At 40.8% G+C, this 20,913-nt stretch overlaps 1 protein-coding gene across 6 annotated transcripts in view; it reads left to right on the plus strand.

Moving 5' to 3' along the window:
• The window catches only part of APTX (aprataxin), a 46,268-nt gene that overhangs the window by 5,720 nt on the left and 19,635 nt on the right, over positions 1-20,913 (plus strand). For 3 of the 6 annotated variants that reach the window (XM_029921167.1, XM_029921165.1, XM_029921172.1), the window contains exon 1: positions 17,729-17,822. The gene's annotated coding sequence lies outside the window, so the exon portion shown is untranslated. Of the gene's footprint in view, positions 1-1,131; positions 1,240-4,634; positions 4,721-7,748; positions 7,858-17,728; positions 17,823-20,913 lie in introns of those variants that run through there. The other 3 variants (XM_029921166.1, XM_029921169.1, XM_029921170.1) reach the window with 3 other exon arrangements.

Here is a 20,913-nt window from a genome sequence, read left to right on the forward strand (position 1 = left end):
CCATGAATCGTGAGATCATGACCTGAACTGAAGCTGGATGCTTAACCGACTGAGCCACCCAGGTGCCCCTTAAAATTCTTTAAAAATATTTATTTACTTTTGAGAGAGTGACAGAGAGCAGGGGAGGGGCAGAGAGAGAGAGGAAGAGACAGAATCTGAAGCAGGCTCCAGACCCTGAGATGTCAGCACTGAGCCTGATGTGGGGCTCAAACTCCTGCATGAACCAACTGAGACACCCAGGTCTCCTCACCCCCACCCCCAGGCATTATTTTTTAAATATACTTTTTATTTTAGAAGTTTAAGGTATCCAGAAAAGTTGCAAGGATAGGACAGAGAATTCCTTTACACCTGACATGCAGTTTTCCCCATCGTCAATATGTTAAAATGGTAAAGTAGTCACAACTAATAACCAGTACTGGTATGTTATTAGTTACTAAAGCTCATTGTTTTTTTGAATTTCCTTAGTTTTTACTTAATGTCCCTTTTCTGCCTCAGGACTCCATCCAGGATACCACATTGCTTTTAGTCGTCTTGTCTCCTTAGATCCCTCTTTTTTTTTTTTTTAATTTTTTGAGAGAGAGAGAGAGCACACAAGTTGGGGAGAGGCAGAGAGACAGGGAGACAGAGAATCAAAGCAGGCTCTAGGTCCAAGCTGTCAGCACAGAGTCTGGTGTAGGGCTTGAACTCACAAACTGAGATCATGACCTGGGCTGAAGTCAGACCCTTAACTGGCTGAGCCACCTAGGTGCCTCTCCTTAGACTCCCTCTTAACTGTTAGTTTCTCAGATTTTTAAAGTTTAGTTTTCTTATTTTTGATAACCTTGACACTTTTAAGTACTTGTCAGGTATTTTGTGGACTGTTTCAATTTGGGTTTGTCTAGTGTTTTTCTCATGGTGAGACTGGATTTATAGTGTCAAAACTCAAACTTTGCACACTGAATAAAATAAAGCAGAAAGATGAGCTATTGTAAGGCTTTCTACCTACAAGCTGGGGAACTCAGGGCAACTGGAGAAATGAGTTTCAAGTTGCCACAATCTAAGCAATTTTTCATGGGGTAAATGTGGACGTTGGTTGATTTTTGTTTTTCAGATGATTGGTTTCCAAGGGGTCTTCTTTCTTTTTTGAATCAGGGTAGCTGAGTCAGGGGAACAAGGAAGTCCAGAGATGGCATGAACAAACTTGGCATTTGGAGATTGGCTGATGTGCTTTCTGAATTCCGAGAAGAACTGGAAATTCCTGTAAGATTGGGTTAAGTTTCCTTTGTATGCCTGCGTTTCCCATCTCCATTTTGCCCCTGACATAAGTGACTCCATTTTAGTTTGGTTCTCCAGTGACTTTGGGAGAATAAGACCACAGAGTTAAAGTGCTTAGTTTCATCATATCATATCTAAGGCCTATACTATGAACATGATCTATCACTATCACCGTTTACCTGATCACACCTGGTGAGGTAGCATTTGTTAGGTTTTTCCATTATAAAGTTACTCCTTCCTCAGTCCTCTCCCCATTTCCATACGTACCCTTTAGAAGGAAGTCTTACTTATCTTGATGCCATTGGCGTAAAAGCATTGTCTGATATAGAGTAGGCATTCAGTAAGTGTTTGTTGAACTGAACTGGGTCTCTCTTATTTTGTGTCAAAAAAAGTCCTGCCAGATGTTCTCTATTTTATCAATAGGAAAATAAGAATTTGAAAATTTGAGTAACCTGTCCAAAGTCACGCAGTAAGTTTGGAATTTGAACGCAGTCTCTCTGAATGCAAAGCCCGTGTTCTTTCCCCATTACTGCTCTGGCTTCATAGAGGGTTGTGTTTACTTTGTCCATTTTCCCTAAGTACTTGTAATGCAAAAGTGTCCATAGATAATGTGGTTAGTTCTTTGGTTACATGGAAATTTAATTCTTCAATAATTCATCTTTTCAATTTAAAGTTATACTTCAAACCTCTCAGCCTCAAATTTGGCAGACCTCTGTGCCATGTATTGCTTGATCTAATTCCAATGGAGTATCTTCTTTTTAATTCCCTACAGAGTTGTGGAGAATGGGTTGCATCAGGACCTTAATGGGAAAATGGGTACCAGTTAGTATGCTATTACAATAGTATAAAACTGGCTACATAATTTGTGAGGCTCAGTGCAAAATGAAAATATAGGGTCCCTTATTTTAAAAAATTATTAATAATTTTAAGACAGTGAAAAAAATAATTTTAAGACAGTGACAGCAGAGCATTATACCAAGCATGGGGCCCTTCTAAGCATGAGACCCTGTGTGACTCCATAGGGCACACACCCCTGCAGTAGTGGAACTAGTAGGTAAGAGAGTCAATATGAAAGGCGTGGAAATGAGAATAGAGAAGAGAGGCTGGTAACACAAAATATTGCAGAGGTAAACACACAGGATTAGGTTGATGATCAGATGAGATAGATGAGTGGGTAGAAAAAATATGGAATGTAAGGTTTCTGATGGGTTATGCCCTTTACTGACACTGGAAATCTGAGGACCTGATTAGCTCTGAGGGGAAAGGGGTAAGTTCAGTGTTTTTTTTTTTTAATGTTTATTTATTTATTTATTTTGAGAGAGAGACAGACAGAGAGAGAGGCAGAAAGAGGGAGAGAGAATCCCAAGCAAGCTCTGTACTGTCAATGTAGAGCCCGACTTGGGGCTCAATCCCACAAACCATGAGATCATGACCTGAGCTGAAATCAAGAGTCGCATACTTAACCGACTGAGCCACCCAGGTGTCCCGTAAACACAGTAGTATCCACAAGTAGTCAGGAAACACTTGGATCTACAAACATACGTAGAAAAAGAGCTGGAGGATTGGAGTGTTCGATCTGGTAGTACTGAAGACTTTAACCTTTTAAAGAAAGTATTCATGTATTCTCTGTATAATTGAGAAACAGTATTTTTATTAATGAAAAACAAGTTACAAAGTGTTATTGTGTTTGTAAGAGAAATAGATTCAATTTGAAAGTAGAAGTTTGCAAAAGTTTCTAGTAAAAAGAAAGGCATTTATGGTAGAAATAGATTTGTAGCCACATATTTTCTGTTGCTAATACTATAGTACATGATTTAAAATAGGCTCTTAGTTTTCTATATTTTGATTTCTTATTGAGCTCCCACAGTCTGTTGCTCTGTGGAATGTATAATTTTAAAAGTGTACATTAAAATTTTTTTTTAATTTAAAGCTTACATTAAATTTTGTTATGATATCTCTGTGTTTTTTGATAATTGGCATGTAATCATTTTTATATTTTAGTCATATATATTATAACTCTCTTTTCTTTCTACAACCTGTGTACATTCCTTGGGGGAGGTAACAGGGCAGTAGGGCCAGTCTGAAGTTGGAAGTCAGGTTTAAGTTCTGGCTCTGCATCTTATTGGCTATGTGATCTCAGGAAAATCACTAAACTTATCTAAGCATAGTTTCCTTATTAGCAAAATGGAGATGAAGTTAACTTTGCTGGAGATACAAGTATAAGTAAGAGTTCTTCATAAATTCTAAATTTTGTAAATCCATACCCTTTAGCTTTGCACCCAGGACCCTTCTTAAAGTGAGCTTCCACCTCCTTCCCAGATTCATCGTGGATAGCCTGCCTTCTCAAAGTTGCTTTCTCATCATCCCCTGAACATGCCTTAAAACTTTTCTGCTTAATTTTTCTCTAATTCATTTATTTCATCAAAAAATGTTTACTGGCACCTTCTCAGTGAGACCTACAATGTCCTAGTCAAAGTTGCGGTCTGCTATGCCTCCTCAGCACTCCAAATCCTTCTTAACGTGCTCTACTTTTTTTTTTTTTCCATTGCACTCATGGCATAACACATTATTTACCTGTTTTCTCTTCTCTCTATACCCCCTTTCCCAGTAGAACTAAAATTTCACTTGGGCGGGGATCTTTGTTTTGTTTTATGCTGCATCTGAGGCATCTGGAATGTTGCCTGGTAGAGAGTAGGTACTCGATAAATGTTCACTGAATGAATAAATGACTTGTATTGTGCCCGACTTTGAGCCAGGTACTGAGTATCCATAGTTGTGCAGAAGCAGAGAGGTTCCTGCCCTCGTGAAGTGTCTAGCTTAGCACACCAGTGGCTCTCCTGTGGGCCTGGGCTGCCCTCCTCCAGGAAACACTGGCATGACGAATTGCAGGGTTCAGAGTAGCTTTTCCTCTTAGCAGCGAGCAGTTTTCTGATAGTTTTACTTATTTTATTTTATTCTAATAGAAAGGAAGAGGGGCAAAAAGAATAATGCATTCTTTTTAGTCCCTCTAGGTTACAAGTAAACAATTTTTCCCAATGCAAAGACAGAACAGTATCCCCTTTAAGTGTAGCTAGTTTACTTTTTCTTTTTCTAACGTGAAGGAAGATGGTTGCAATTTTTCACACTTTTGGAGAATGAAAGGATGTAAACATGTTTTTTTTTGCTTTTTTGTGGAAATTGTCGTTGAGATCCTGACATTTCTTTTTTGAGGTCCTTTCTGTGCAGATGGTCGATACAAGTTTTTATATTGCCAGACCTCTTTTTTAAGAAAAGAAAAACAAAAGGAGCTCAAACTGAGTGTATTTAAAAATAATCTGCTGATTTGGCATGCTTAAAGCAATGTGTCAGCAACTATTCTTTTTCTCACTGTTATCACACAGGCAGCCACACAATCCAGGGAAAGTCCAAGGCTGGGGGTCTACCTGCAAGATGGAATGAAGAATTAAGGAAGAATACTGCTATACAGGTATGCAACTGAATTAAGTGATTAAAAAAATTTTTTTAATGTTTTATTTATTTTTGAGACAGAGACAGGTCATGAGCAGGGAGGGTCAGAGAGAGAGGGAGACACAGAATCAGAAGCAGGCTCCAGGCTCTGAGCTGTCAGCACAGAGCCCAACACAGGGCTCAAACCCACGAACGTGAGATCATGACCTGGGCCAAAGTCAGACACTTGACTGACTAAGCCAGCCAGGTGCCCCTAAGTGATTCTTAATATCCCTTCCAAACTGAGACTCTTGATCTAGATAATTCAGATTCCTAAATCTTGTTTGTCCTCCTTTATTTGAATAATTCAGTTGATAACATTTTGTATATATATATCTTGTAGGTAAATATTTTAAGTCTTCATCTCATTTTGCTATCAAGCCTTTTCCAACTTAATTTTGATGTTCCATCTGAATTTCCTTGTCTGCACATAAATTCTGATGTAGATATGAATTGTTTGTCCTCATGATCTTTTTGTCAGAAAAAAATTTGGTGAAAGGAACTTGTTGACGTAGCCTCAATTTGTTATAAACAGTTTCTGTGGTGTCCCATGAACCTCTGAAATGACATAAAAATCTCTGCAAGCTTTATTTTTCAGTAGTTTGCACTTGGCAGCAACTTAATTTTGTTTAGCACTTGTCTCATTGTGAATAAGCTCTATAACATCCTTGACAAAACCGAGAACAAACAAAAGACAACTCAAGCAATGATCCTTATGCAAAGTCTTCTCTAGTGTTCTTGATAGATTTATAAGCCTTCTTGTTTTCCCACATCATCCTGTGGACATACCTCTAACATAGCAGATATGTAAATGTATATAGTATATTATAAACATTGATGGTGATATCTTCTTCCAGAAGGGTTCATAGCCATTTCTAGGGATACAAGAACCCCCCAAAACAAACAAAAAAATCACACTCACACACACATGCTCCCACACACCCAGATGTCATAAAGTAAAAATGCAAAGAATGAAGAAATAAAAACATGGGTAGAGACAAAAGAGAGTCAGGGACAAAGCTAAAAATGCAAGTAGGAATGACCTTCACATTTGCTACAGCTGGGACATGAATTTAACTCTTAAGTGGATAGCCTCATTGGTCCCACAGTTCATGGTGTCCTTTGATAATGAACAAACCCATTACTCTGGAGAAGTAATACTTTTCTTTGAACTCAGATCAGGTTGGACTGTCTCTCAGGGATGCTCATAAAGAACATTGTGTTATATCAGGAGCGGTGGCCTTGACAGCATCCCTGACAGGGTGGCCAATTCGCAAGGATGCCTCTTACAGCCAGATGGCAGCACACCGAAAAAAGATTCAGTGGATTAAATTGAGGTGGAGGGCCATCGCAATGATCATGGCTCCACAACATTTTATCTCCACCTACCACAGTTCCTGGCATATAGCAGGTGTCAAAAAGTATTTGTTGGGGCGCCTGGGTGGCTCAGTCCGTTGAGCGTCTGCTTTGGCTCAGGTCATGATCTCACCATTCGTGGATTCGAGTCCCATGTCGGGCTCTGTGCTGACAGCTAGCTCAGAGCCTGGAGCCTGCTTCAGATTCTGTGTCTCCCTCTCTCCCTGCTCGTTCTATGTTGCTTTCTGTCTCTTGAAAATAAATAAATAAACATTAAAAAATTAAAAAAAAAAGTATTTGTTGAGTAAATGTCAAGTGGAGAAGGCCCAGTGTGAAGACTCTCTCCAGAAAGGCCCCTCTAATTTCTAAGACCTAACATCCTGTTTCCCAACTCTGCACCCATTTTGTAGTGATCTAGCAATACAGTTATGAAAGAATCCTTCTACTCTTGGGTTAAATTGCTATTTCAGTATTTTCATATTAAATTTCTTATGTTTTTTTTCCAAATATGGAAGTGAGGCCAGAGGCACATTTGTGTATGTATACCTGCTGGTGGTGTTAGTGGTGGTGTTGGGTTCAGAAAGTACTGTATGCATCAAGCTGCGAGGTCAGTTTGCAGGTGACCTTGAGAGTGCTACTGGCTTAAATCCAGACTCCAAAGTCCACGCTTTCCTTTAGAGTAAGAAGTAAGGTTTGCGATGATGCCGGGGTGCATCTTTGCCATCGGTTTCTGTGCTGAGCACCAGTCACAGGTTCAATAGCACAGGCATTAAAAGAGACCCAGTGCTGGGGCACCTGGGTGGCTCAGTCGTAGAGTGTCTGACTCTTGATCTCATCAAGAGTTCAAGCCCTATTCTGGGTATGGAGCCTGCTTAAAAAAAAAAAAGACTCTGTGCTGAGCAAGCAGTCATTGTTTCAGGCCTCTTTACAACTCTGTAGGGGGAATGGGGTTGAGCTGAGTTCACAGGTCATTTAATTTCATTATTATTTTTTAAATGTTTATTTTTGAGAGCTAGAGAGAGGCAGAACAGGGGAGAAGCATAGAGGGAGGGAGACAGGATTTGAAGCAGGCCCTGTGCTGACAGCAGAGAGCCCAATTGGGGCTTGAACTCACAAACTGTGAGATCATGACTTGAGCTTAAGTAGGATGCTTAACTGACTGAGCCATCCAAGCACTCCAGGTCATTTTATTTTATTAAAAAAATTTTTTTAAACATTTATTTTTGAGAGAGAGAGAGACAGAGTGTGAGCAGGGGAGGGGCAGGGGGAGAAGGGGACACAGAATCTGAAGCATGCTCTATCCAGGCTCTAAGCTGTCAGCACAGAGCCTGACATGGGGCTTGGGCCCACAACTGTGAGATCATGACCTGAGCTGAAGGTGGATACTTAACCGACTGAGTCACACAGGCGCCCCCACTCCAGGTCATTTTAGTTGGCAGAGTTGGAGGCTTGGGGTAGGGCCTGGCATAAGGGTTTTCCTGGAGGATGTCACCAACTCTCATTCCTAATGTCATTGACATTGTGAAGTGTTCAGAACAGAACTGAGTCTCTATGTGTAGCTTTCTGTCTACAGACTCACTACAGTGATCTCTTCATCACAATGATGCTCTTATCATCTAGTGTGTAACCTTACCTTACTCTTGCTTCAACAGCAATGGGACTTCCAGACTTAGGACAAGAAACTGGGAGAGGTAATATGGTAGCTAAGAATATGGATTCTGGAAACTGACTCCCTGGGTTTGAATCCTGGCCCTGCAAAAAGCAAGTTATTTATCCTTTCTTTGCCTCAGTTTCGTCATCTGTAAAAGGGAATGATAAAAGTACCTACCTCATAAGGTTATTGTAAAAACTAAATAGTTAATGAGTAAATGTAAAAGTGCTTAGAACAGTGTCTACAGATAGTAAATACATGTTTGCTAATAATTATAATGGTCAAAGATTTACTATTTTGTTCAAACATAGGAACTAATGTAGGTAAGTGAATCAACATTGTATTGGTTTACTGAAATATTGATTAAGTGCCTACTATGTCAAGGAGCATCTTTTCTAGGTTAAGGAAACAGTGTTCACCATGACACACAAATCCCTTCCCTTATGGAGGTTACAGATGAATGGGGGCACAGACATTAAGCTAACAGTTACACAAGTATATAAAGCAGTTCTCTTAGTCTTTCTTTTAAACTTTTTAAAAAAATGTTTATTTATTTTTGAGACCGAGAGAGACAGAGCTTCAGGTAGGAAGGGGCAGAGAGAGAGAGGGAGACACACAATCCGAAGCAGGCTCCAGGGTCCAAGCTGTCAGCACAGAGCCTGACACAGGTCTCGAACCCATGAACCGTGAGATCGTGACCTGAGCTGAATTCGAATGCTTAACCGACTGAGCCACCCAGGTGCCCCCATAGGTTTTAGTCTTAAGAATTCTAGCATATAGTAGAAACAGTACCTCTTTTATTTTTTAAAGAAAAGGTGTTCTGGTTATCTGATACCATGGGACAAACTGCCCCCAATATGCAACAGTCATTTATTTGCTCAAAATTCTATCATCAGAGCAAGGCTTAGCAGATAGCTCATCTTTGTTCTGTGTGGTGACTGCTGGGAAGGCTTAACTTGGGCTGGGGGGGGTCCTTCCAAGCTAGATCATTCACATGCTGTCTGTTAGCCAGGAGCTCAGCTGGGGTTGTTGGCTAGGACCCAGGTTTTCCTTCACATAACCTCTTAACATGGCTAAGTTGAGCTTCTCACAGCATGGCAGCTGTGTTCTGAAGAGGAGCACCCCAAGGGGACAGGCCATAATGTGCAAGCACGTATCAAGGCTTGTACTTGTTTATGTCCTACCGGCCAAAGCCAGTCCTTTGGCCAAGTCCAGAATCAGTGTGGGGAGGGACTCTAGAAGGGCAAAAATTCTACATTTTCCAAAAAATGTTTTTGTTCTTTTTTCTCTTCAATCATGTGTGCCATATCCACTATCTCTAAGACATCAGGAAGAAGTCACACAGATGGGAGGTGAGGTCTCTTATGTATCAAAGCCCTCTGGAGAGTGGTTAAACACTTTTGTTACAAATGAGATAATTTAGAGTTATGTTATTCTATGTGTATAGAAAGAGAGAATACATTTCATTCAACTATGTTGTTTTGACATGCAGGGATGGAGCTTTGCTGGCGAAAAGAGTGGCAAGGCTGGAGTATCCTGGGGTTGTCTGAGTAGTGTAAAAGTGTAGACATACAAGGCTGGTGCCCAGAGGAGCCAAACCATGGTCAGGAAAATGCCACTGGGCATCCAGTCTGAAGTGTAAGAGCAGCGAGATCAGTGTCTGAAGTGATTGGAAGGAAGGATACTGCAGGCTCAGGAGAGTAGAATAGCTCAGAGGTTCATGAACGATGAGTATATGCTGGCCCTGTGCTCACCAGACTGAAAGTCCCTCAAGGGAGGGGCTGTGTCTCCCTTGACTTTTCCATCTTCAACACTTAGCTCCCTGCCTAATAACAGAGGAGGCACTCTAAGTGGCGAATGCATGCAGACATTAGGGTTTGAAGAAACTGCAGAGTTGTAAACCATTCTCTCTTTTTAAGATCCTTGGTGCCATGAAAAAATTAGAATAATTCTTTAAAAATATGTCATGTGGGGTGGTTGGTGGTCGCAGAGCTCAAGAAAAAAAAGGCCAGTCCTCTGATTACAATCTTTTGATGACTGTCATCCACCTAGATATCTACATGACTTCTTTTAGGTCTGTACTCAAAAAAGGCCTTTCATAATACACAAAATATCCTCATCTCTTTCTGTCCTGCTTTTTATTTATAGCATTTATCCTCACATGACCTGTATATTTCCTTGTTTATGGTCTGCCCCTCCCCAGTAGATTGTAAGCCCTTGAAAGCAGGAACTTTTTGTTCACAGTGGTAGCCGCAGTACCTAAAACAATGCCTGACAAGTAGAAGGTTCTCAGAAATACTTGTTGAATGAGTAAATAAGTGTACCAGCCAATGCAGAGCTAGAACTTGTCTGATTTCATCTGGCTAGAGGCCAGAGACTGGAGAAAGTGGGATGCAGGTGTCCGTGTGGGTCCCTATAGCCCTTTACTAGTGGGAAGAGCTGATCTTGACAACGCCAGGATCTTAGGCCTTTCTGTTCTTGAAGTTATTGCTAACCATCTGTAATTATGAGGTTGAGGATTTGGATAGTAGAGGACCTGTATGGTTTGGAATTGTACTAATGGCAGCCCCTTCATCTTTAAGTTAGCTAGAGTGGTTTTCAAGAACCTTGTCTGAATGGGTTCAAGAAATTGAGAGAAAGGCCCTGTGTTTGGGTATGAGGATAGGCAAGAGGATAGTGGTAGATGGGATTTGACCTTCCGTAAAAGTAAACAGTGAGTTTAGTCTTAATTGGATGAGCAGCAGAGGACCACAGAGAGGATTTAAGTAGGGGAGTGACAAGGTCAGATTTGTTTTGAAATCTTTTCTACAGCTGCAGTGTGAATGGATTAGAGGGGACAAGGTTGAATTAGGGCGATAAGAACATTCCAGAAAATAGCATGAACTTTTGTCAAGGAATACATTTGAGTATTGCAACTGGGCCAGATCTTAGCTCATCTCATAAAACCACCATTACATCCTATGATTGGTATTTTACTCTTGCTTGCTCTATTTCATTTCTCTTCATCTCTCTTTATCATCTACTTTTTTATTTTAGAGTTTATTTCTTATTTTTGAGAGAGAGAAAGAGGGAGAGAGAGAATGGGAGAGGGGTAGAGAGATACAGGGAGACCGAATCTGAAGCAGCCTCCAGGCTCTGAGGTGTCAGCAGAGCCAAAGCAGGGCTCGAACTCCAGAATGGCACAATCATGACTTAGGCTGAAGTCAGATGCTTGACCAACCGAGCCACCCAGGCACCCCTACTTTTTAAATACAATTCAATAAATTGTGGATATCAGTACATTTTGCTTTTCAACACTTCAGCTTGCATATCATTAACTAGAATTACATATTTGTTTAAAGTTTTTTAAGGTAAAGTTTACATAGAAAGAAATGCACAAGTCTTAATTATACCATTTTGATGAGTTCCAAGAAGTGCATATATCAGTTAAGTGAAACCCTTATCAAGATACAGAATATCACTATTATCAAGAAAGTTCTCTCAAGTGCGTTTTTCAGTCAATCCCTGTCCCTTCTTTTAGAGAGGCAATCACTGTTGTGATTTTTTTCCACTATAATTTTAGATTAGTTTTCCCTGTTCTAGAACTTAAACGGCATGAATATTCTTGAGTAGGGCTCTCTCTCTTTTTTTTCTTTTTTAATTTTTTTAATGTTTTATTTATTTTTAATACAGAGAGAGACAGAGCATGAGAGGGGGAGGGGCAGAGAGAGAAGGAGACACAGAACCAGAAGCAGGCTCCAGGCTCTGAGCTAGCTGTCAGCACAGAGCCTGACGCGGGGCTCGAACCCACGAATGTGAGATATGACCTGAGCCGAAGCCGCAGGCTTAACCGACTGAGCCACCCAGGCGCCCCCTCTCTCTTTTTAAAAGAAATGTTTCTTTATTTATTTTTGAGAGAGAAAGCTCAAGCAGGGGAGGGTTAGAAAGAGAGGGGGACACAGAATCTGAAGCAGGCTCCAGGCCCTCAGCTGTCAGCGCAAAGCCCGATGTAGGGCTCGAACCCATAAGCCCTGAGATATAACCTGAGCAGAAGTTGGACACTTAACTGACTTGACACCAAGTGTTCCTTGAGGAGGATTCATTTAATCAGCATTGTGTAATTTGTATTATTTTCCTTTATAACACTTAAATTACCATGTGACATACATCTGTGTGTTACTGTCAGCTTTCTCTCCACTAGACTGAAGAGGGGATGTCCATTTCTGTATTCCTCACGCCTGAAACTGTGCATGCCATATAGCAGATACACAAAAAACATTTTTTTATTTAAGTGGGGAAAAAAAGGAGGGACAGCATATCTGTCTCAGGGTATTGGGGTGGGAGGGGTTGAACAGTAAGTTCAGTATTGCTGGTACAAGGCTGGCAGTGAAGAAATGGTAAGAAGTAAGGCAGGATAAGTTAGAACTTCTTATGACTTTCTTCTTAATATATTTGCAAGAAATTTAGGGAGAGACCAGCATGACATCTGTGATTTACACAAATAAGAATTGCTGAATTGAAATAAAAGTTCTAACATGAACCATCAATGGTATATATGTCACTACTTGGAATTATGGTGACTATTTCCTGAACTCTTGGAAATTTAGAAACTTGAGGGAGTTAAGCAATGAAATCAATCCATAGTAGGAAGTTAACCTAGTCCTAAAAGCAGGAGCTGAAAACAATAAAGTTCAAATCATAGATGGAAGATCTTAAAATAAATTGTAGGGTATAGTTTGTGGCTATATTAGCATGTTTACACTGTGATGTATAGGACAGAACCTCTCTCCTGGTGTGCCATTTATAGGTGTGACTACAAAGAATTTGAAAAGATTATCTGTCATTAAAAATTTTAATCAGAAAATATGTATTTTATTTCATCATGAAACCCAGTGTCAAAAAGATGATATTCACAGAAACATGCTCAAGTTTCTTATGAAAAATTTAAAAATATTTTATTTGAGGGGTGCCTGGGTGGCTACATTTGGTTAAGTGTCTGACTTCAGCTCAGGTCATGATCTTGCAGTTCATGAGTTTGAGCCCTGCATTGGGCTCCATGCTGACAGCTCAGAGCCTGGAGCCTGTTTCAGATTCTGTCTGTCTCTCTCTCTCTCTCTCTTTCTCTGCCCCTCCCCCACTCGCACTCTGTCTCTCTCCTCTCTCAAAAATAAACAATAAAAATATTTTATTTGAATATTTAACCAAAATTAATACTATTTTTCCAAGTACTCTGTTTTCAATTTTTCTTGTTATAGTTAATTGTAAATGAAAAATTTTTCACAAATTTCTTATAAGTTTACCCCAGTGTATTCTGTGAATATGATTTAATCTTTGTGCTGTGATATTAAAAAGTTGGGAAATAGTAGGAATTACTAGCTTATCCAAAAAGAGAAATAAGGGGCACCTGGGTGGCTCTGTTGGGTAAGCATCTGACCTTGGCTCAGGTCACGAACTCATGGTTTGTGGATTCTATGCTGATGGCTTGGAGCCTGGAGCCTGCTTCGGATTCTGTGATTCCCTCTCTTCCTAGCTCTACCCCACTCACGCTCTTGTCTCTCTCTCTCTCTCAAATATATATAAATAATAATAAACATTAAAATAAATAATAAACATTAAAACATTAAAAAATAAAAAGGAAAATAAAATGGTATCAGTAGAAAATAGGAGGAGTTTGTTAGGTTGGATTCCCACAGAAACACACTAAGACAAGGATTTGAGTAAGACTTTTAGGAGATGATCCCAAGAAGTGCCAGTAGGGGAATAGAGAAGCAAGGCTGGGATGGGAAGTAAGCCAGTGTCCAGGCTGCCACTCAGAGCAATGGGTTTTAGTCTTTCTGCAGAGCCTCTGGGAGACAGTGTGTACATACTTCAAAGTTGTATCGCCCTGAGGTGAGGAAATAAGTTTACCCATCCACTTCTCTACATTATTCACAAGTGCTCCTAGGGGCATAGATTCCCTCATTTCTGGCCTGTACGCAGTTAGGAAAGGCTCTTTGGGGCCAGAGGAAGCCTGCAGGCAGAGTTGTGGGTGCTTACAGTAAGAAGTTTTTGGATATATGAAACATGTAACTAAGTTTCTGTAGCTCACTTGGCTTTTTTCCTATTCTAAGTGTCTTCTTATTTGGCATCTGACCTATGTCTTCTCCCAGAGAATATGTCTTTTCCAGTTGATGCTGCTTCCTTGTCCAGGCTGTGAACATCCTTTGCACTATATCACTATATTCTTAACCGCTGTCAGCCTTTCTGTTCTTGCCCCTCCTTCCACTCTTCCTCACAGCAGTCACAACATCCAATAAAACAAAAATCAAATATTATTATTCCCCAGGCCAACTCTTCAGGGGTTTTTCACTGAATATAGGATGAATCCACATACAGTTCCTAAATGGTTTACTATCTGACCCTGGCTCAGATCTCTCCATTTCCTTCACTGTCTACACTTCAGCTCCACTGGACTTCTATCATGCCTGAGAGAATGTGCTTGAGGACTGCTGTAGGGCTTTTGTGTATTGCTCTTTTTTCAGGCTAGATCACAGACCTGGAATATTCTTCTACCAAGTCTTCACTTGTCTGTTTCCTTTTCATCTTTCTGGGCTTGGTTTATTTTCCTTTCCTTAGATAGGTCTTTTCTGACAGCCCTCCCAATCTCCTCCTACCCTAGACCCCTAAAACAAAATGAAGTTTCCTATCTATATCCTCTTTCAGGATTCTGTACTTTTCCTTCTGAGGAAATGTCTGGAGCAGACTGCTGCAGTCTCCCCCGGTTGGTCCTCTGGCTCCAACTGCCTTTCCCTGAGACTAGGATTCTCAAAGAAAGAAGGGCCCTCAGGGACCTGACAGGTTATATAAATGTGTGGGTGGAGACAGTGGCAAACTGAGGAGCACATGGCAATCACCAAGAATTCTGGCTACTTGTTGCCTGAATTTGCTGGATTAAAAAAAATTTTTTTCCCAAAAGACCAAGAATCCTGATTTTTATGCGAGATCTTCCAATTTCTAACTGGTGGAGTTAAAAAATAATTAACTCCCCCTGAGCAGAATAGCCAAAACGATCTTGAAGAACAAAGTTGGAAGTCTCACACATCCTGATTTCAGAAGTTATTATGAAGCCACAGAAATCAAAACAGGTGGTACTGGTAAAAGGACAGACATATAGAGTACTGTAATAACATAGAGAAGCCAGAAATGAACCCTTACATGTATGGTCAAATGATTTTCAACAAAGGTTTCAAGACCATGCAAAGGGGAAAAAACAATTTTTCCAACAGATGGTGTTAGGAAAACTGTTATCCACATGCAAAAGGATGAAGTAGGACCCTTACTTTATACCATGTAAAAAGTGACCTCAAAATGGATCAAAGATCCAAATATAAGACATAAAATGATAAAACAGGGGAAGATCTTTGAATGATTTCTGGATATGATACCAAAAGCACAGGCAGCAAAAGTAAAAATAGGTAACTTGGACAACATCAGAGTATTTCTGTGCATCAAAGGACACAATCAATGGAGTGAAAAGGCCATCTATGAAATGGGGGAAAATATGTGCAAATCATATATCTGACAATGGGTTAATATCTAAAATATAAAAATAACTTACAGTGCAACAACAACAAAATAACTTGATTTAAAAATGGGGGGTCCAAAAAGAAGGGAAAAAATGGGCAAATTGACTTGAATAGACATTTCTCCAAAGAAGATATACAAATGACCAACAAACCAAAAAGGTGCTCAACATTATTAATCATTAGAGAAATACAAATCAAAGCCACAATGGGATATCACCCCCCACCCATTAGGATGACTGCTATAAAAAACCAAAACAAACCAGAAAATCACAAATGTTGTAATGTAGAGAGATTGGAACCCTTGTATCCAATGTCAAATGATGCTGCTGTTATGGAAAACAGTATTTGGTTCCTAAAATATCAAAAATAGAATTATCTTATGATACAGCAATCCCACTTTTGGGTATATATTCAAAAGAATTGAAGGCAGGATCTTGAAGAGATATTTATACATAGGTGTTCATAGTGGCATTATTCATAATAGCCATAAGATAGGAGCAATCCAAACATCCATTGACAGAGATTGTGAACAAAGTGTGGTGTATACATGGAACAGAGTGTTATTTAGCCTTAAAATGGAAATTTTTACACAAGTATTGAAACTGGAGGACATTATGCTGAGTGAAATATGCCTGTCACAGAAAGACAAATACTGTATGATTTCACTTATGTGCACTATCTAGAATGGTCACACTCATGGAAACTGAAAGTAAATTGGTGGTTGGCAAGGGCTGGAAGAAGGGGAAATAGTTGTTTAATATGTAGTTTTGGTTTTGCAAGATTAAAAGTTCTGGAGATAGATTCAGTACAATGTGACTATAGTTAACACTACTGAGCTGTATACTAAAAATGGCTTAGATGGTAAGTTTTATGTTATGTGTATTTTGCCACAATTAAAAAAATATTTTTTAATTTGAAAAAGGGAAAAACAAAAAGCCCTGAGCAGGCTCACATACACATTAATCATAATGTGCAGTTTGAAGTGTTTGCCTTAGGACAGTGAATCTCTAACTTGGTAATGCATCAGGATACCCTGGGGGGCTTGTTAAAACAGATTGCTGGGCCACACCCCTAAAGTTTCTGAATCACTAAGCCTGGGGTGAGGCCTGAGAATTTGCATTTCTAACAAGTTCCCAAGTGCTGTGAGGCTACCGCTACTGATCCAAAGATTACACTTAGAGAGCCACCACATTCAATAATACTACAGACTTTCTGTTCATTTCTATGGATCAGGTTGTGACACGTCCTTGGTTCTGGGGTCTGTGGAAGTCTTAAGTGTTTGCCATGCCCTTGTGCCATGTGATCCTGCTTCTCTGGCCAGTAATATGCTGTAGATGAAGGGCTAGACCTAACAGACTAGGCATGGAAACTGCCCAATTTTGCACAATATATGATATGTAATCCAATTAGAATAATCCGATCCAATTTTGAATGCGAGACACACTAAGGCAGGTCAGGTAGAAGCTGAGGGTAAGAGAAGCTTAATTCTGAGGGAACTGGTCAGGTGACCAGAGCCACCTCGTTTTACCTTGAGCAGTGTGAATCATAATCCACCACCATAAGGGCTGTGTGGCCAAGATGCTTCTTGTGGTCGTCCACTTCCTGGTGTGACCTTAATATAAACTTGCATCTTCTCTGCAAAAGAGCAAGTCTCTTTTCTGTGTTTCCTGGAAGAATCTCCCATCCCATTTTGATAGTTTTGTTATCTCTATCATACTGTTGACTCTGCTTTTCTGTGGAAGGAAACGATCTTAATCAGGAAATGCGATTCCTTAAGACTCAGTTTTATTGAGTTTGAGAACAATTATAAACTATGCCCTCACTCATAGGAATTTTTCCATTTGCCAAAATTCCTTCGAATAATTGCAATACATGACTCTTAGGTAACACCCTGGAATTACTATAAAAATCAGTACACCCATCTCATCCCAGCATCCTGCTGCTTGTCTCCTTCCTAATCGTCAGCTAGTTCATTTAGTGAAGACAGCCTTTAAACAATCTTATCAGGTTTCCACACCGCTAGCTCCTCCAGCCCTTTCTCCCCTGAAATGGGAGAAAGCCGGTTGCAATTTTGAAAGGTGGCAGAAAAACAATGTCACAGCAAATACTGTCTACAGCGGGAAAGATGGCCTCAAGGATAGTGAGCTTCTGCTAAAGAAGGGAGTGTCAATATACTGCACCAGCTGCCTAGAAACGGCCACAGAGGGAATAGTTGCTTAAAGTCTCTCCGGACTCAGAGACTGAGACGTGGTGACAGGGAAGAGGCTCTCGGATGGCGAGACGCTGAGAGTGCTCGTGCCCAGCGGGATTATGGTTAAGAGCCGCACTACGACCTCGGTCGCGGGAGGAGCCAATCGGGGCGGACGCTTCCGGATCTGGGCTTTGGGCAAAACCCTTCCAGCCAATCTTTGGACAGGCACTGGTGACATCACTCCTTGCTCTCCGGGCTGTCTCTTGACGTCATCCCACAGCGCCGGAAGTGGTGCGTCCCCGAAGAGTAACGTGAGGTTGTGTGTGTCCGCCGTTTGGAGGTAAGGCGGTTGTCGACCTACCTCCTCTGCTGACCGGGTTGAAAGCCGTGGGTGTGGGCCCTGGGCCGGGGGCCATTACTGCCCTTGAATGATGTTCTCTGAATAACGCTTTTATGGCATCTTTCCTGGCAGACTTTACTCCATCCTCGGGCTCTAGGCTTCTTTGCACAAACTCCCTTGGGCCGTTTTTTTGTGGCCCCCTCGTTGGTCGTCGCCCCACCGCAGGTTCTTTGACCTGTACCTCTGACACCTGTACTTAGCTTGGCTGCTACACAGGCAGAGAAAATATTGGACAGTGGACACTGTCCAGCCCAAGGAGGCGGCTCAGCGTATTAGGAAGGACATTGTGACCTCCAGAAACGCTCCCTGAAAGGAACTTGCGGGGCCTTCACAGCGTCCTCAACAGGTCTAATAGGGCCAGAGGAAGCAAGGTTTTTCTCAGGCAGCCAGTGATAGTGGTTCAACAAAGCAGGGGTATAATTTCTGCTGGAATTAATGTGGTCCAGGTTTAGAGCCTTTAGGGAACCTAACTTAGGTTGGGAATCAGAATACTTGAGACAAGTCTGTATATGCAGAGAGACAATAAAGATTTGTGCCCTTTCACTTTAGTTGCACAGTCACTGCTGTTGGATGATGTTTTTTATGTCCTTAGCTCCTGCTTTTATCCTGTCTTCACTGTTCACCAGTGATAATGGATATGGAGAAATAGCTAGAATGAATCCTAGCTTTTGGCCAGACCCTGAGCTTTGCATACTTCCTCATTCAGTCCTCATGACTTCTCTGTGTTGTACACCAGTTCTTAATGTTTTACAGCTGAAGAAATAAAGGCTTAGGTTAAATAACTGGCGTAAAGTCACACAGTGACTAGATGCTGCAACTCAGGCAGTTGCACTTTAAAAGGCCTGGATGTTACCCACTATGTTATATTGATTTTTTTCCCCAACTGTTCATTAAGCTCCCAGACACCTCACTCTGTTATCTGCTATTGTATGGAGAAAGTTGAGGTCATTGGGTATGCTTTCCCTCAAATGTCTGTCCCTGCTTTCCCTTCTTAAAAAATCATCTCATCTTACGCCCATTTTTACCTTTCTTTTACTCTCAAAGGTAAGGTGTCTCCTTTGGTCAAAGAGACTCCCCGTATCTTTGCTTCTCACCTTTCTTTTATGTTTTCATCAATGAGACCTTGTTTTCATTTGTCTTTTGCCCCACTATGTCCTAGTCATATGTAAACATAGGTTTCTCAGATCCCTGGTCACCTGGCTCCTACCCCCCAAAGCTAGAAAGAAAGGGAAAGTTCTTAGTGATCCATCTTCCTTTAGGTGTCATCCAGTAAGTCTTTTACTCTTCTTTTTTAGAGTATTCTAAATTCTGTCTCCATTTTCTCACCTTTCATTGCTTTCTGAAGTCTAGCTTAAGGTCACGGTGATTGATTATCAAATCAGATAGACATTTTTCAGTCACTACTGGATCCCTTGGTTTCTTTTTTTCTTTCTTTCTTTTTTTCTTTTTTTAATGTTTTTTAGTTTTGAGAGAGAGAGCATGAACAGAAGAGGGGCAGAGAGAGAGACAGAGAGAGAGGGAGACACAATATGAAGCAGGCTCCAGGCACTGAGCTGTCAACACAGAACCTCATGCAGGGCTCAAACTCATGAACTGTGAGATCATGACCTGAGCTGAATGCTTAACTGACTGAGCCACCCAGGCTTCCCTCCCTTTGTTGCTTTTGAAACTCATTTCCTACTGCTTTGCTTTCTAGGACAATACATTGAGCTGACTTATTCAACAAATATTATGATACAGAGATGACAAAGACAAAGTGCCTTCCCATTAGGAGCTTTCATTCAAATTTCTCCATATGCTTCCCTCACCAGCCATTTCTCCTGTGGCTAGTCTTTTTACTTCCTCCCTTGAAATTTTAGGTGCTTCCAAGGCTTGTGACTTTCGCTCACTTCTCTGTTCATTCTGTACACACTGCCTGAGTGAGCACATCAACTAGCTGAGTTTTAACTGCCTTCTACATGCTTCCAAATCAAAGTTGTCAGCCTAGACCTCTTTTCTAACTTTCCTTCACACTTCTTACCACACCGCTGGACAGCTCTGCGTACAAGTCCCACAGACAGTTCAGATTCACAGGCCTGAAACTGAACTCAGAGTCTTCCCTGAACTTGCTCTTAACATATGCATGACTAAGTCCTGAGGATTTTATCCCATAAGTATTTCTCAAACCTGTGCTCTATTCTACATCCCTATTATTGTACTACTTTAGGCACCATCATCTTTCACCTGAACGATGATGGCCTTCTGACGGATTTCCCCACCTCCAGTCCCATTCCCCGCGTATCTCTCCTCATACTTTTCTCCCCCAAATGATCTTTGAAAACAAACCTGTGACAGAGCCCTGCTTCATAATCTTTAAAGATCTGTCTGTTCATTCATCCATTCTTTTTTTTCTCATTCATTTAGCAAATATTTATTGTTTACTGAATTGCAAAATCCAGTGGAACTTCTAAAGGTTGAACTTCTCACCAGCCACCCAGGGCTCTGCTTACTCTGGACCTGGCTGTGTCTCCAGGCTCTTTTCTGCCTCATGCTTTAGATTGCAACAGCACTGAACTGCTTTTTCATGTGCACTGTGCTGTTTCTTTGTGCATTATCCTTGCTGTTCCCTTTGACTTGAATCTTCTCCATTTTTTTTATCCACTTCCTTCTCCCCTAATTAGAATGAGCCTTTCACCTAATTAACTTAGTTTATATATAGGATTCATTTTAGGTCTACATCCTGTAGGAAATCTTCCTTGACCTCTCCTTTTTCCAAGTCTGGGTTGGGTATTCCAGCATTGTGCTCCCATAATACTCCACACAGACCAATCCTTATACTGACTACCTTTGTTTTACGTGTTTTTGTGTTTCTCTCCTTCACAAGACTCTGAGCCTTTTGAAGACAAGAATGATACATCTGCATCATATGAGTGAGATATATTTCTTTATTCCCAGTACTAGAATAGCACAAGGCACATAGTAGGCATGCAGTAATTTTTGATTGATCAAAAGAATGAAGACAAAAAGTATGTGGTGTAGTGATTAAAAAACC

The sequence above is a fragment of the Suricata suricatta genome, chromosome 13 (assembly GCF_006229205.1).
Source record: "Suricata suricatta isolate VVHF042 chromosome 13, meerkat_22Aug2017_6uvM2_HiC, whole genome shotgun sequence".
Lineage (NCBI taxonomy): Eukaryota > Metazoa > Chordata > Mammalia > Carnivora > Herpestidae > Suricata > Suricata suricatta.